At 40.9% G+C, this 17,049-nt stretch overlaps 1 long non-coding RNA gene and 1 pseudogene across 1 annotated transcript; one reads left to right on the forward strand and one right to left on the reverse strand.

Moving 5' to 3' along the window:
- The first annotated feature begins 442 nt into the window (after positions 1–442).
- LOC123489943 lies at positions 443–2,586 on the forward strand. The gene is made up of 3 exons (XR_006660775.1): positions 443–512; positions 1,491–1,580; positions 2,535–2,586. It is a non-coding gene; the product is annotated as an uncharacterized LOC123489943 (long non-coding RNA).
- Positions 2,587–8,266: 5,680 nt separating this feature from the next.
- LOC123489942 lies at positions 8,267–13,634 on the reverse strand (annotated as a pseudogene).
- Positions 13,635–17,049: the final 3,415 nt, after the last annotated feature.

Raw genomic sequence — 17,049 nt, forward strand, 5'->3', positions numbered from 1 at the left:
TGTGCCCTTGAGCAAGGCACTTAACCCTAATTGCTCCTGTAAGTCGCTCTGGATAAGAGCGTCTGCTAAATGACTAAAATGTAAAATGTAAATGTACACTAGACCCTCCATTGAATGAGTTAGACTCCCCCTATTTTAATGGGTTGACTGTGATCCTCCAACCATAACAAAAACACTCTTGACGCTCAGATGTCTTGATTCTTGATGCTATGATGATTCTGTTAGTCTTATTGGCTTGTACTGCTATTTTCTCTTCCATGCAGTGCTTTCCGAAAAGGACCACCTTTCTACCATTCAAGGTTTGTATGAATTACAGTACATTAACATTTTCCATTGAGATCCACTAATTGTTTAAACAGTGTTTATCTGAAATATTGATCTCCATCCCACTCCCTCTAGTTACTCTGTGGTGGTTGAGAAGGTACACCAGCCGTGCAGAGGAGGGGGCTCTACGTCCGTTCAGCTGGAGGTCTCTGGCTGCTCTCAGCAGGATTACCGGCAACGTTTCCAAGGTAATGCACCTTCACCTTACTGCCTGGGTCCAGCCCACCATAGAATTACAATGTTATTTCTAATATAATTAAATTCTAATTTTAGGATTTGTATGCACCCCTACCTATCCTTGGGGCATATTCATGGTGGTGTCTACACCTAATACAAATATGTTCTCCACAATAACATACACATTCTCATAACTAAGTAACTCTAAGTCAACCATATGGTATTCCAGGAGTGGATGCTGTGCTACCTCATCTACCCATCTCACCTGACAGATAACTAAGATGTAGAAATACACTGAGTGGACAAAACATTAAGAACACCTTTCTAATATTGAGTTGTATTATAGTTAGTATATGCAGTGTGTAGTATATAGTCTATGTAGTAGTTAGTGTGTAGTGTATATATAGTGTATTGTATTCTAGGACTTGATGCTTGGCTACCCTGTGTATTGTATTCTAGGACTTGATGCTTGGCTACCCTGTATTGTATTCTAGGACTTGATGTTGGCTACCCTGTGTATTGTATTCTAGGACTTGATGCTTGGCTACCCTGTGTATTGTATTCTAGGACTTGATGCTTGGCTACCCTGTGTATTGAATTCTAGGACTTGATGCTTGGCTACCCTGTGTATTGTATTGTATTCTAGGACTTGATGCTTGGCTACTCTGTGTATTGTATTGTATTCTAGGACTTGATGCTTGGCTACTCTGTGTATTGTATTCTAGGACTTGATGCTTGGCTACCCTGTGTATTGTATTCTAGGACTTGATGCTTGGCTACCCTGTGTATTGTATTCTAGGACTTGATGCTTGGCTACCCTGTGTATTGTATTCTAGGACTTGATGCTTGGCTACCCTGTGTATTGAATTCTAGGACTTGATGCTTGGCTACCCTGTGTATTTTATTCTAGGACTTGATGCTTGGCTACCCTGTGTATTGTATTGTATTCTAGGACTTGATGCTTGGCTACTCTGTGTATTGTATTCTAGGACTTGATGCTGTGCTACATCATCTACCCATCTCACCTGACAGAGGAACATCTCTCCTCTCCAGACTGTCTCTGCAGGGTCACAGTTCAGGTACGACTTCCGTCTAACCCTAACCCTTTCTCTGTTAACCCTTTCTCTGTTAACCCTTTCTCTGTTAACCCTTTCTCTGTTAACCCTAACTCTTTCTCTGTTAACCCTTTCTCTGTTAACCCTAACCCTTTCTCTGCTAACCCTTTCTCTGTTAACCCTTTCTCTGTTAACCCTTTCTCTGTTAACCCTCTCTCTGTTAACCCTCTCTCTGTTAACCCTTTCTCTGTTAACCCTTTCTCTGTTAACCCTTTCTCTGTTAACCCTTTCTCTGTTAACCCTAACTCTTTCTCTGTTAACCCTTTCTCTGTTAACCCTAACCCTTTCTCTGTTAACCCTTTCTCTGTTAACCCTTTCTCTGTTAACCCTAACCCCTTTCTCTGTTAACCCTTTCTCTGTTAACCCTTTCTCTGTTAACCCTTTCTCTGTTAACCCTAACTCTTTCTCTGTTAACCCTTTCTCTGTTAACCCTAACCCTTTCTCTGTTAACCCTTTCTCTGTTAACCCCTTTCTCTGTTAACCCTAACCCTTTCTCTGTTAACCCTTTCTCTGTTAACCCTTTCTCTGTTAACCCTTTCTCTGTTAACCCTAACTCTTTCTCTGTTAACCCTTTCTCTGTTAACCCTCTCTCTGTTAACCCTCTCTCTGTTAACCCTTTCTCTGTTAACCCTTTCTCTGTTAACCCTTTCTCTGTTAACCCTTTCTCTGTTAACCCTTTCTCTGTTAACCCTCTCTCTGTTAACCCTTTCTCTGTTATGGGTGGTCCTCTGTAGCTCAATTGGTAGAGCATGAACGCTGTACGCCAGGGTAGTGGGTTCGATCCTCATGCACCATGACTGTAAGTCGCTTTAGATAAAAGCGTCTGCTAAATGGCATGTTATATTTATATTGAACCCTTGCTCTGCTAACCCTTTACTTCTCATCTCTCCTCTTTCTCTCTAATCTGTTCATCTTTAGGAGATTATTTTAAGCAGATGGATATCATCACGAGAACGGACAGAGACGGACGAACATATGACATGACATCTTAATTTTTTGTCTGCTGTGTACATAGTGTCTTCAGAAAGTATTCACACCCCTTGACATTTTCCACATTTTGTTACGTTACAGCCTGAATTTAAAATGGGTAACATTTTGATTTTGTGTCACTGGCCTACACACAATACCCCATAATGTCAAAGTGGAATTATGTTTTTAGACATTTTTAAAAATTAATAACAATTTAAACTGAAATGTCTTGTATTTAACTACTTTGTTATGGCAAGCCTACATAATTTCAGGAGTACACATTTTGCTTAAGTCACATAAGTTGCATGGACTCACTCTGTGTGCAATAATAGTGTTTAACATGATTTTGAATGACTACCTCATCTCTGTACCCCACACATACAATCATCTGTAAGGTCCCTCAGTCGAGCAGTGAATTTCAAGCACAGATTTAACCACAAAGACCAGGGAGGTTTTCCAATGCCTCACAAAGAAGAGCACCTATTGGTAGATGGGTAAAAAATAAAAGAAGCAGACATTGAATATCCCTTTGAGCATGGTGAAGTTATTAATTACACTTTGGATGGTGTATAAATACACCCAGTCACTACAAGATACAAGCGTCCTTCCTAACTCAGTTACCGGAGAGGAAGGAAACCGCTCAGGATTTCACCATGAGGCCAATGGTGATTTAAAAACAGTTTAATGGCTGTGATCGGAGAAAACTGAGGATAGATCAACAACATTGTAGTTACTCCACAATACTAACCTAAATCACAGAGTGAAAAGAAGGAAGCCTGTACAGAATAAAAATATTCCAAAACATGCATCCGGTTTGTAATAAGGCACCAAAAACTGCAGAAAATGTGGCAAAGAAATTCACTTTATGTCCTGAATACAAAGCGTTCTGTTTGGGGCAAATCCAACACAACACTGAGTACCACTCTTCATATTTTCAAGCATGGTGGTGGCTGCATCATGTTATGGGTATGCTTGTCATCGGCAAGGACTAGGGAGTTTGTTATGATGAAATGAAACGGAATAGAGCTAAGAACAGGCTAAATCCTAGAGGAAAACTTGGTTCAGTCTGCTTTCCACCAGACACTGGGAGACAAATTCACCTTTCAGCAGGCAATAACCTAAAAAACAAGGACAAATATATACTGGAGTTGCTTACCAATACGACATTGAATGTTCCTGAGTGGCCTAATTATAGTTTTGACTTAAATCGGCTTGACAATCTGTGGCAAGACTTGAAAATGGCTATCTAGCAATGATCAACAACAAACTTGACACAGCTTGAAGAATTTTAAGAAGAATATTGTACTATCCAGGTGTGCAAAGCTCTTAGACTTACCCAGAAAGACTCACAGCTGTAATCGCTGCCAAAGTTGACTCTTAACGTTTTGATTCGGGGAGCTGAATACTTATGTAAATGAGATGTCAGTATTTAATTTTCAATGAATTAGCAAAAATGTCTAAAAACATGTTTTCACTTTGTCACTTGGGGTGTTGTGTGTAGATGGGTGAGAAAATAATGATTTGAATTCATGCTGTAACAACAATGTGGAATAAGTCAAGGGGTATGAATACTTTCTGAAGGCCCTCCATCCATTTCAGTGACTGATTTTCAGTGGAATTTAGTGTTGTAACTATCAATCAAGCATCAATAAACATTGTTTTTGAACATGCTTTTTAACAACTTTTCTATTTGTGAAAGTAAAAGTAAAAAAATTGAGATTATCATTAAGAATATGCTATAAATTGTCTTGTCTTAATCCATTAGCTCTGTGTGTGTGTAAAGGGTGATGGTCTCTAGAGAGAGACCTGGGTAGTGGTTGGCGCAGGTAATGGTCTCTAGAGGAGACCTGGGTAATTGGTTGGCGCAGGTAATGGTCTCTAGAGGACCTGGGTAATTGGTTGGGCGCAGGTAATGGTCTCTAGAGGAGACCTGGGTAATTGGTTGGCGCAGGTAATGGTCTCTAGAGGAGACCTGGGTAATTGGTTGGCGCAGGTAATGGTCTCTAGAGGAGACCTGGGTAATTGGTTGGCGCAGGTAATGGTCTCTGAGGAGACCTGGTAATTGGTTGGCGCAGTGGTCGAAGGCATGTAATGTAAATGTAATTCCCAGTGTTCTAGTGTAGGAAGACAACATGGCCTCGCTGTCAATCAAATAACATTTTATTTGTCACATGCTTCATAAACAACAGGTGGAGACTAACAGTGAAATGCTGACTTATGGGCCATTTCCAACAATGCAAGAGAAAAGTTTAGAAAGATAACACGAGGAATAAATACACAATGAGTAACGATAACTTGGCTATATACATGGAGTACCAGTACGAGTCCATGTGCAGGGCTACGAGGTAATGGAGGTAGATATGTTCTTATAACTAGGAATAAAGGGACTGATAATAACTAACCTAACCTAACCTAACCCTAAACCCCTAACCAGATAGTAACTAACCTAACCCTAACCCTAACCTAACCTAGCCCTAGCCTAACTCAGATAGTAACTAACCCTAACCCTAACCCTAACTCCCTAACCCAGATAGTAACTAACCTAACCCTAGCCCACTCAGATAGTAACTAACCCTAACCCAGATAGTAACTAACCCTAGCAGATAGTAACTAACCCTAACCAGATAGTAACTAACCTAACGCCTACCAGATAGTAACTAACCTAACCCAGATAGTAACTAACCTAACCCTAACCCAGATAGTAACTAACCCTAACCTAGCCCCAACTAGCCCTAGCCCTAGCCCTAACCCAGATAGTAACTAGCCTAACCTAAAAGCAGCAGCAGCTTATGGGTAGCAGTAAGAACATTGGGCCGTATACGCATAAATTAGTTAAAACATTTTAAATATCAAGACCCGTTCGAACAGACCGAGGACAACTAGCCACGTTCCATATAGACCTGGTCGGATCCAGACCCCGCCGATCCGAGTGAGGGAAGCAGCAGAAAAGTATATTTTTAAGCTACATTATTAACCTCTGAAAGTATTTTTTAAGATGGTCATTAACATGGATCATATAGCTATTTGGACCCCTGTAGGTATAATAATGATAATGATAATAATGATAATAAATATTTGATAAAATACTGAATTTAGCTTTTACTACTACGTCCCATAGAGACAGATTGAATAACACATTGTGGTTTTTGCACAACTGAAGAATTTCTGCACAAACTGTCAGAAACCGTCTCAGGGAAGCTCATCAGCGTGCTCGTCATCCTAACCAGGGTCTTGACCTGACTGTAGTTCGGCGTCGTAACCGACTTCAGTGGGAAAATGCTCACCTTCGATGGCCACTGGCACGCTGGAGAAGTGTGCTCTTCATGGATGAATCCCAGTTTCAACTATACCGGGTAGACAGCGTGTATGGCGTTGTGTGGGTGAGCGGTTTGCTGATGTCAACGTTGTGAACAGAGTGCCCCATGGTGGCAGTGGGGTTATGGTATGGGCAGGCATAAGCTAGTGCCCCATGGGGCGGTGGGGTTATGGTATAGGCAGGGATAAGCTAGTGCCCCATGGGGCGGTGGGGTTTGGTATGGGCAGGGATAAGCTAGTGCCCCATGGTGGCGGTGGGGTTATGGTATGGGCAGGGATAAGCTAGTGCCCCATGGTGGCGGTGGGGTTATGGTATAGGCAGGGATAAGCTAGTGCCCCATGGTGGCGGTGGGTTATGGTATGGGCAGGGATAGCTAGTGCCCCATGGTAGCGGTGGGGTTATGGTTAGGCAGGGATAAGCTACGGACAACAAACACAGTTGCATTTTATCGATTGCAAGCTCCTCAGGCCCCAACCTAACCCTAACCCATTGTAGTGCCATTCAACCTGCGCCATCACCTCATGTTTCAGCATGATAATGCACGGCCCCATGTCGCAAGGATCTGTACACAATTCCTGGAAGCTGAAAATGTCCCAGATCTTCCATGGCCTGCATACTCACCAGACATGTCACCCATTGAGGGATGCTCTGGCTCAGCGTGTACGACAGCGTGTTCCATTTCCCACCAACATCCAGCAACTTCACACAGCCATTGAAGAGGAGTGGGACAACATTCCATAGCCACAATCAACAGCCTGATCAACTCTATGGAGATGTGTCAAGCTCTCATAAGGCAAATGGGGTCACACCAGATACTGACTGGTTTTCTGATCCACGCCCCTACTTTTTAAAGTATCTGTGACCAACAGATGCATATCTGTATTCCCAGTCATGTGAAATCCATAGATTAGGGCCTAATGAATTCATTTCAATTGTACTGATTTCCTTATATGAACTGTAACTCAGTCAAATCTTTGAAATTGTTGCATGTTGCGTTTATATTTTTGTTCAGTGTAGTTTGTAGCCCAAACTGTTTGGATTCCATAGAGTGGTCATATTAGGTTGTAGGCCAAACAGTTCGGACGCTACAGACGTTTTTGTGAGAAGACCGATTTTTGGGATGTCTCCTGGTCTGACAAAACAGCGCTGTAGCAGATGCTTAAGGCCGACATAGGCGGATGTGGTGGATTGAGATGCAGCCCAGGCCGACATAGGCGGATGTGGTGGATTGAGATGCAGCCCATAAAACACATCAGGCTTAAAGGGACATTAAAAACAATTTCTACTTCATGTTCATCATCTCCAGCTCCACTCCACCATCAACATGTGAAAATGGCTCGTTTCTGTTTTTAGTAAAAAAGATGAGGAAGATAAGTGTTTCCAATGACATCATCACTGTGCATCGTGTGATTTTAACCAAGTAGAGGAGGCATTGCCTACTAATTGGTTGATGAGTGGTGCTGGAGATTATGAATATAAAGTAGATTATTTTCTTTTTTCTTTAAACTGACAGATTTTGAAGGGGATTTTTTTATTATGTTACTTAGATCAATAGACTAAAAGCTACTTTATTAACGGAGCTGATAAAAGCGAGGGACATGAGGTAGAGAGGTGATGCTCTAGCAGGTGCTGTGTGAATGCTACTGTGAGTGTGAGCGAGTGACACGGAAACAGGGAGGGAGAGACTAAAGACACCAACCATCCAACCAACCAACCAACCATCCAACCAACCAACCAACCAACCAACCAAGCCGACTTGCGCTATAGTAGATGAATAGCTTCCATAGCTTGGTTATTGATCATCCAATATGATTACACCTGTCTTTACTGCATCAAACCAGGAGAAGCTCGTTAAGCTAGCTAGCTAGGCTAATTGAAGCTGCATTCTCGTACTACAGAGTTACAAATAACAACTCCATTATTAAGTAGCAGCCTACCTATTGCCTCTTGGTCCTTCTCCTTCCGATTATATCTCCTAACTTCTGCCACACGGAGCCTCCTGACTGTAGCCTATTGCTGCTTTGATGACTTCTGATTGGCCAACTACAAGCTACACGCGTCACGCGTCCACGCGTCACGCTCCATTCTTGTGAAAAGCAAGAGCAGCGCATAAATTATACCATTTCTCTCTCTCTACTGCAGCAGTCACGTTCGGATTTGTATTGGTCCTTCCGGACAAGTCTGTTAAAATGGCACATACCCTGATAATCGATCCACCCAAACCCGTGAGATAATTTAGAATTCTGGATCCGGACCCATTTGTGTCCCGTCTCGGGTATTCGGGTACAGGTGGATCCGTGAAGACCTCTACCTGGATGGCAGGGAGCTCGGCCCCAGTGATGTAGTGAGCCGTACGCACCGCCTTCTATAGCGCCTTGCAGTCCGGTGCCTTCCAGTTGCCGTACCAGGCGGTGATGCAGACAGTCAAGATGCCCAATGGCAGCTTAGAACCTTTTGAGGATCTGAGGGCCCATGCCAAATCTTTTTCACCCTCCTGAGGGGGGAAGAGGCATTGTTGTACCTTCTTCACGACTGTGTTGGTGTGTTTTGGACGATGTTAATTCCTTAGTGATGTGGACACGAGGAACGAAAGCTCTCGACCCACTCACTACAGCCCCGTTGATGTGGATGAGGGGCCTGCTCAGCCCTCTGTTTCCTGTAGTCCATGACCAGTTCCTTTGTCTTGATCACGTTGAGGGAGAGGTTGTTGTCCTGGCACCACACGGCCAGGTCTCTGACCTGCTCCCTATAGGCTGTCTCATCGTTGTTGGTGATCAGGCCTACCAACGTCGTGTTGTCAGCAAACTTAATGATGGTGTTGGAGTCGTGCCTGGCCATGCAGTCGTGGGTGAACAGGGAGTACAGGAGGGGACTGAGCACGCACCCCTGAGGAGCCCCCGTGTTGAGGATCAGTGTGGCAGATGTGTTGTTACCTACCCTTACCACCTGGCGTCGGCCCGTCAGCAAGTCCAGGATCCATTTGCAGAGGGAGGTGTTTAGTCCCAGGGTCCTTAGCTTAGTGATGAGCTCTGAGGGCACAATAGAGATTGCATCATCTGTGGATCTGTTGGGGGCAGTATGTGAATTGGAGTGAGTCCAGGGTTTCTGGGATGATGGTCACAACATGGTCATTTTAACTCATGTTCTGTGTAGCGCTGCGACTGCCTCAGTCTCTGTCCTCTTGTATCAAACAGTCAAGCCTTCTCTCCTCCTCATCCTTCCTCCGTCTCTCTAACAGGATACAGTATCTCCCTGCACATTGTGATGTATTTACTATGTAGTATTAACAGGACTGTCCACTATATAAAAGTAGTTATGTGATATCTCCCTGCACATTGTGATGTATTTACTATGTAGTATTAACAGGACTGTCCACTATATAGAAGTAGTTATGTGATATCTCCCTGCACATTGTGATGTATTTACTATGTAGTATTAACAGGACTGTCCACTATATAAAAGTAGTTATGTGATATCTCCCTGCACATTGTGATGTATTTACTATGTAGTATTAACAGGACTGTCCACTATATAAAAGTAGTTATGTGATATCTCCCTGCACATTGTGATGTATTTACTATGTAGTATTAACAGGACTGTCCACTATATAGAAGTAGTTATGTGATATCTCCCTGCACATTGTGATGTATTTACTATGTAGTATTAACAGGACTGTCCACTATATAAAAAGTAGTTCTGTGATATCTCCCTGCACATTGTGGTGTATTTCCAGGCTCTCTTGATCCTGGGCAGGGACAGAAGCTCTGAGTGAACTGGTCTTTGGTCAGAGAACCTTTCCCCTGTGTTGCTAGCACACAGTTTAGAAACATCAGGGTGTAGTTGTAGCAGTTGTGGGTCTCCTCATTAAACCTACAGGACCAGAAGATAAACATGTTCATTACAATACTTTAATACAATACCTCAATGCTAAAACAACTGTTCCTCTGTCAGTAATACAGTAATATACTTTATCAACTGTTCCTCTGTCAGTAATACAGTAATATACCTTATCAACTGTGCCTCTGTCAGTAATACAGCAATATACTTTATCAACTGTTCCTCTGTCAGTAATGCAGTAATATACTTTATCAACTGTTCCTCTGTCAGTAATACAGTAATATACTTTATAAACTGTTCCTCTGTCAGTAATACAGTAATATACTTTATCAACTGTTCCTCTGTCAGTAATACAGTAATATAGACTTTATCAACTGTTCCTCTGTCAGTAATACAGTAATATATTTTAACAACTGTTCCTCTGTCAGTAATACAGTAATATACTTTATCAACTGTTCCTCTGTCAGTAATACAGTAATATACTTTATCAACTGTTCCTCTGTCAGTAATACAGTAATATACTTTATCAACTGTTCCTCTGTCAGTAATACAGTAATATACTTTATCAACTGTTCCTCTGTCAGTAATACAGTAATAGATTTGAACAACTGTTCCTCTGTCAGTAATACAGTAATAGATTTGAACAACTGTTCTCTCTGTCAGTAATACAGTAATATACTTTATCAACTGTTCCTCTGTCAGTAATACAGTAATAGATTTGAACAACTGTTCCTCTGTCAGTAATACAGTAATATACTTTATCAACTGTTCCTCTGTCAGTAATACAGTAATAGATTTGAACAACTGTTCCTCTGTCAGTAATACAGTAATATACTTTATCAACTGTTCCTCTGTCAGTAATACAGTAATATACTTTATCAACTGTTCCTCTGTCAGTAATACAGTAATATATTTGAACAACTGTTCCTCTGTCAGTAATACAGTAATAATTTATCAACTGTTCCTCTGTCAGTAATACAGTAATATATTTTAACAACTGTTCCTCTGTCAGTAATACAGTAATATACTTTATCAACTGTTCCTCTGTCAGTAAACAGTAATATACTTTATCAACTGTTCCTCTGTCAGTAATACAGTAATAATTTATCAACTGTTCCTCTGTCAGTAATACAGTAATATATTTGAACAACTGTTCCTCTGTCAGTAATACAGTAATAATTTATCAACTGTTCCTCTGTCAGTAATACAGTAATATATTTTAACAACTGTTCCTCTGTCAGTAATACAGTAATATACTTTATCAACTGTTCCTCTGTCAGTAATACGTAATATACTTTATCAACTTTTCCTCTGTCAGTAATACAGTAATATACTTTATCAACTGTTCCTCTGTCAGTAATACAGTAATATACTTTATCAACTGTTCCTCTGTCAGTAATACAGTAATATATTTTAACAACTGTTCCTCTGTCAGTAATACAGTAATATACTTTATCAACTGTTCCTCTGTCAGTAATACAGTAATATACTTTATCAACTGTTCCTCTGTCAGTAATACAGTAATATACTTTATCAACTGTTCCTCTGTCAGTAATACAGTAATATACTTTATCAACTGTTCCTCTGTCAGTAATACAGTAATAGATTTGAACAACTGTTCCTCTGTCAGTAATACAGTAATAGATTTGAACAACTGTTCCTCTGTCAGTAATACAGTAATATACTTTATCAACTGTTCCTCTGTCAGTAATACAGTAATAGATTTGAACAACTGTTCCTCTGTCAGTAATACAGTAATATACTTTATCAACTGTTCCTCTGTCAGTAATACAGTAATAGATTTGAACAACTGTTCCTCTGTCAGTAATACCGTAATATACTTTATCAACTGTTCCTCTGTCAGTAATACAGTAATAGATTTGAACAACTGTTCCTCTGTCAGTAATACAGTAATATACTTTATCAACTGTTCCTCTGTCAGTAATACAGTAATATACTTTATCAACTGTTCCTCTGTCAGTAATACAGTAATATATTTGAACAACTGTTCCTCTGTCAGTAATACAGTAATAATTTATCAACTGTTCCTCTGTCAGTAATACAGTAATATATTTTAACAACTGTTCCTCTGTCAGTAATACAGTAATATACTTTATCAACTGTTCCTCTGTCAGTAATACAGTAATATACTTTATCAACTGTTCCTCTGTCAGTAATACAGTAATATACTTTATCAACTGTTCCTCTGTCAGTAATACAGTAATATACTTTATCAACTGTTCCTCTGTCAGTTACAGTAATATACTTTATCAACTGTTCCTCTGTCAGTAATACAGTAATATACTTTATCAACTGTTCCTCTGTCAGTAATACAGTAATATACTTTATCAACTGTTCCTCTGTCAGTAATACAGTAATATATTTTAACAACTGTTCCTCTGTCAGTAATACAGTAATATACTTTATCAACTGTTCCTCTGTCAGTAATACAGTAATATACTTTATCAACTGTTCCTCTGTCGACTACAGTAATAATTTATCAACTGTTCCTCTGTCAGTAATACAGTAATATATTTGAACAACTGTTCCTCTGTCAGTAATACAGTAATAATTTATCAACTGTTCCTCTGTCAGTAATACAGTAATATATTTGAACAACTGTTCCTCTGTCAGTAATACAGTAATAATTTATCAACTGTTCCTCTATCAGTAATACAGTAATATATTTTAACAACTGTTCCTCTGTCAGTAATACAGTAATATACTTTATCAACTGTTCCTCTGTCAGTAATACAGTAATATACTTTATCAACTGTTCCTCTGTCAGTAATACAGTAATATACTTTATCAACTGTTCCTCTGTCAGTAATACAGTAATATACTTTATCAACTGTTCCTCTGTCAGTAATACAGTAATATACTTTATCAACTGTTCCTCTGTCAGTAATACAGTAATAATTTATCAACTGTTCCTATATCAGTAATACAGTAATAGGATCTTAAAGTTCAATACTGAAGGTGCACCTTTTGTATGCTGGGTCCCACATCTCGGCGTCTGAGAACTTGTTGAGGTATTGGTCCCACTGGTTGAGGAGGTTGAACATGTCTGGTTGGATCAGGGAATACTGATACACATCTCCCAGCCTCGCTGGTCTGCCGGACCCTGGCTTAGTGTAGTTGAACACCAGTCCTATAGAACAAATACACTGACTGTCAGTATTGCGTATGCAGTTTTAGTCTTAATGACATGTTGATGTTAAATTGTGAAGGGAAGTTGTAGCATGTACAGCTACAGTATGTGTGGAAATGGAACCTAACATTAGTGTCTGTGATCCCAGTGTGTAGGTCTGAGCCTCCATCAAACTCCTAAACACAGCAATATCAATCTACAGTCAATCTCTTGGTTTGGTCATATATTGTCTGTAATCCCAGTAGTCCTAACCCTAACTCCCTAAACACAGCAATATCAATCTACAGTCAATCTCTGTAGATTGGTCATATATTGTCTGTATCCCAGTAGTCCTAACCTAACTCCTAAACACAGCAATATCAATCTACAGTCAATCTCTGTAGATTGGTCATATATTGTCTGTAATCCCAGTAGTCCAACTCCTAAACACAGCAATATGATGTGTGGAACAGCTGTCCATGGGTTAGGGGTTAGTCCTAAGGGGTTAGGGTTCATCTGCTAAGAATTGCATGTTGCCTTTACACCAACACAGTAGTCATTGGTTACCTGAGGTTGTTTTTCCTCAGCAGGTGCGACCAGGAAGCAGCATGGAGTCTTGTGTCCATTAGAAAATGGGTTGGGGATACTGATAGAGCCTGCTCCAGCCTGCCACCGATGAAGCTCACTCCACACTCTGGACATTTCTCTGGGACGTAGAAACAGAAGATATCCTTCTGACAGTGGCTGAACTTAATCACACTCTTTTCTCCATGGAAACAGAGCAAATAGAGCTTCCTACTAGGTAGCTTACTAAGTTCCCCTACCCAGTGCTAGGTCTTCGCCGAGACGAACACCCTAGCAGGAGAGCAGGGTAATTTAACCTCTCTGGTCTGTGACGCTCAACTCACACAACCTTCTCATTTGTCACAGATCGTCTGGGGCCTATCAGGTTGCACCTATCCTGTCCCCATACTCCTCTGTTCGGCAGTCCTGTGTTTTGCTCAGTCCTTAGCTCACAGTAAAGGGTTAGGGTTAGGGTCAGTCCTATACTGTCTAGGCAGCTCACTGTAAAGGGTTAGGGTCAGTATTATACTGTCTAGGCAGCTCACTGTAAAGGGTTAGGGTCAGTCCTATACTGTCTAAATAGCTCACTGTAAAGGGTTAGGGTCAGTCCTATACTGTCTAGGCAGCTCACTGTAAAGGGTTAGGGTCAGTCCTATACTGTCTAAATAGCTCACTGTAAAGGGTTAAGTTAAGTCCTATAACACATGGTGTGGTGTGGTGTTGTCAATAACACATGGTGTGGTGTTGTCAATAACACATGATTTGGTGTTGTCAATAACACATGGTGTGGTTTTGTCAATAACACATGGTGTGGTGTTGTCAATAACACATGGTGTGGTTTTGTCAATAACACATGATTTGGTGTTGTCAATAACACATGGTGTGGTGTTGTCATAACACATGGTGTGGGGTTATCAATAACACATGGTGTGGTGTTGTCAATAACACATGGTGTGGTGTTATCAATAACACATGGTGTGGTGTTGTCAATAACACATGGTGTGGTGTTGTCAATAACACATGGTGTGGTGTGGTGTTGTCAATAACACATGGTGTGGTGTTGTCAATAACACATGGTGTGGTGTTGTCAATAACACATGGTGTGGTGTTGTCAATAACACATGGTGTGGTTTGTCAATAACACATGATTTGGTGTTGTCAATAACACATGGTGTGGTGTTGTCAATAACACATGGTGTGGTGTTGTCAATAACACATGGTGTGGTGTTGTCAATAACACATGGTGTGGTATTCAATGTGTGTTGTCAATAACACATGGTGTGGTGTGGTGTTGTCAATGACACATGGTGTGGTGTTGTCAATAACACATGGTGTGGTGTTGTCAATAACACATGGTGTTTGTGTTGTGTTATCAATAACACATGGTGTGGTGTTCAATAACACATGGTGTAGTGTGGTGTTGTCAATAACACATGGTGTGGTGTGGTCAATAACACATGGTGTGGTGTGTCAATAACACATGGTGTGGTGTGGTGTTGTCAATAACACATGGTGTGGTGTGGTGTTGTCAATAACATGGTGTAGTGTGGTGTTATCCAATAACACATGGTGTGTGTGGTGTTGTCAATAACACATGGTGTGGTGTGGTGTGTCAATAACACATGGTGTAGTGTGGTGTTGTCAATAACACATGGTGTTGTGGTGTTGTCAATAACACATGGTGTGGTGTGGTCAATAACACATGGTGTGGTGTTGTCAATAACACATGGTGTGGTGTGGTGTTGTCAATAACACATGGTGTAGTGTGGTGTTGCCAATAACACATGGTGTGGTGTTGTCAATAACACATGGTGTGGTGTTGTCAATAACACATGGTGTAGTGTTGTCAATAACACATGGTGTGGTGTTGTCAATAACACATGGTGTGGTTTTTGTCAATACCACATGGTGTGGTGTTGTCAATAACACATGGTGTGGTGTTGTGTTGTCAATAACACATGGTGTGGTAGTTGTCAATAACACATGGTGTGGTGTTGTCAATAACACATGGTGTGGTGTTGTCAATAACACATGGTGTGGTGTTGTCCAATAACACATGGTGTGGTGTTGTCAATAACACATGGTGTGGTGTGGTGTTGTCAATAACACATGGTGTGGTGTTGTCAATAACACATGGTGTGGTGTTTTTAATAACACATGGTGTGGTGTTGTCTAATAACACACGTGGTGTGGTGTTGTCAATAACACATGGTGTGGTGTGGTCAATAACACATGGTGTGGGTGTTGTCAATAACACATGGTGTGGTGTGGTGTTGTCAATAACACATGGTGTGGTGTTGTCAATAACACATGGTGTGGGTGCCAATAGTGGTGTCAATAACACATGGTGTGGTGTGGTGTTGTCAATAACACATGGTGTAAGTGTGGTGTTGTCAATAACACATGGTGTGGTGTGGTGTTGTCAATAACACATGGTGTGGTGTTGTCAATAACACATGGTGTAGTGTGTGTTGTCAATAACACATGGTGTTGTGTGGTGTTGTCATACTTAACACATGGTGTGGTGTGGTCACTAACACGTGGGTGGTGTTGTCAATAACACATGGTGTGGTGTGGTCAATAACACATGGTGTGGTGTTGTCAATAACACATGGTGTGGTGTGGTGTTGTCAATAACACATGGTGTGGTGTTGTCAATAACACATGGTGTGGTGTGGTGTTGTCAATAACACATGGTGTGGTGTTGTCAATAACACGTGGTGTGGTGTTGTCAATAACACATGGTGTGGTGTGGTCAATAACACATGGTGTGGTGTTATCAATAACACATGGTGTGGGTGTGGTGTTGTCAATAACACATGGTGTGGTGTTGTCAATAACACATGGTGTGGTGTGGTGTTGTCAATAACACATGGTGTGGTGTGGTGTTGTCAATAACACATGGTGTAGTGTGGTGTTGTCAATAACACATGGTGTGGTGTTGTCAATAACACATGGTGTGATGTGGTGTATCAATAACACATGGTGTAGTGTGGTATCAATAACACATGGTGTTAAATAAATTGGTGTTGTCAATAACACATGGTGTGGTGTGTGCAATAACACATGGTGTGGTGTTGTCTAACACGTGGTGTGGTGTTGTCAATAACACATGGTGTGGTGTTGTCAATAACACATGGTGTGGTAAGTGTTGTCAATAACACATGGTGTGGTGTTGTCAATAACACATGGTGTGAGTGTTGTCAATAACACATGTTGTGTGTATGTGTTGTCAATAACACATGGTGTGGTGTTATAATAACACATGGTGTGGTGTTGTCAATAACACATGGTGTGTGTTGTCAATAACACATGGTGTGGTGTGGTGTTGTCTAACACATGGTGTGTGTGTTGTCAACACACATTGGTGTGGTGTTATCAATAACACATGGTGTGGTGTTGTCAATCACATGGTGTGGTGTTGTCAATAACACATGGTGGTGGTGTTGTCAATAACACATGGTGTGGTGTTGTCAATAACGCATGGTGTGGTGTTGTCAATAACACATGGTGTGGTGTGGTGTTATCAATAAACATGGTGTGGTTTGTCAATAACACATGGTGTGGTGTTATGCAATAACACATGGAGGTGTGGTGTTGTCAATAACACATGGTGT

Source organism: Coregonus clupeaformis, unplaced genomic scaffold (assembly GCF_020615455.1).
Source record: "Coregonus clupeaformis isolate EN_2021a unplaced genomic scaffold, ASM2061545v1 scaf3438, whole genome shotgun sequence".
NCBI lineage: Eukaryota > Metazoa > Chordata > Actinopteri > Salmoniformes > Salmonidae > Coregonus > Coregonus clupeaformis.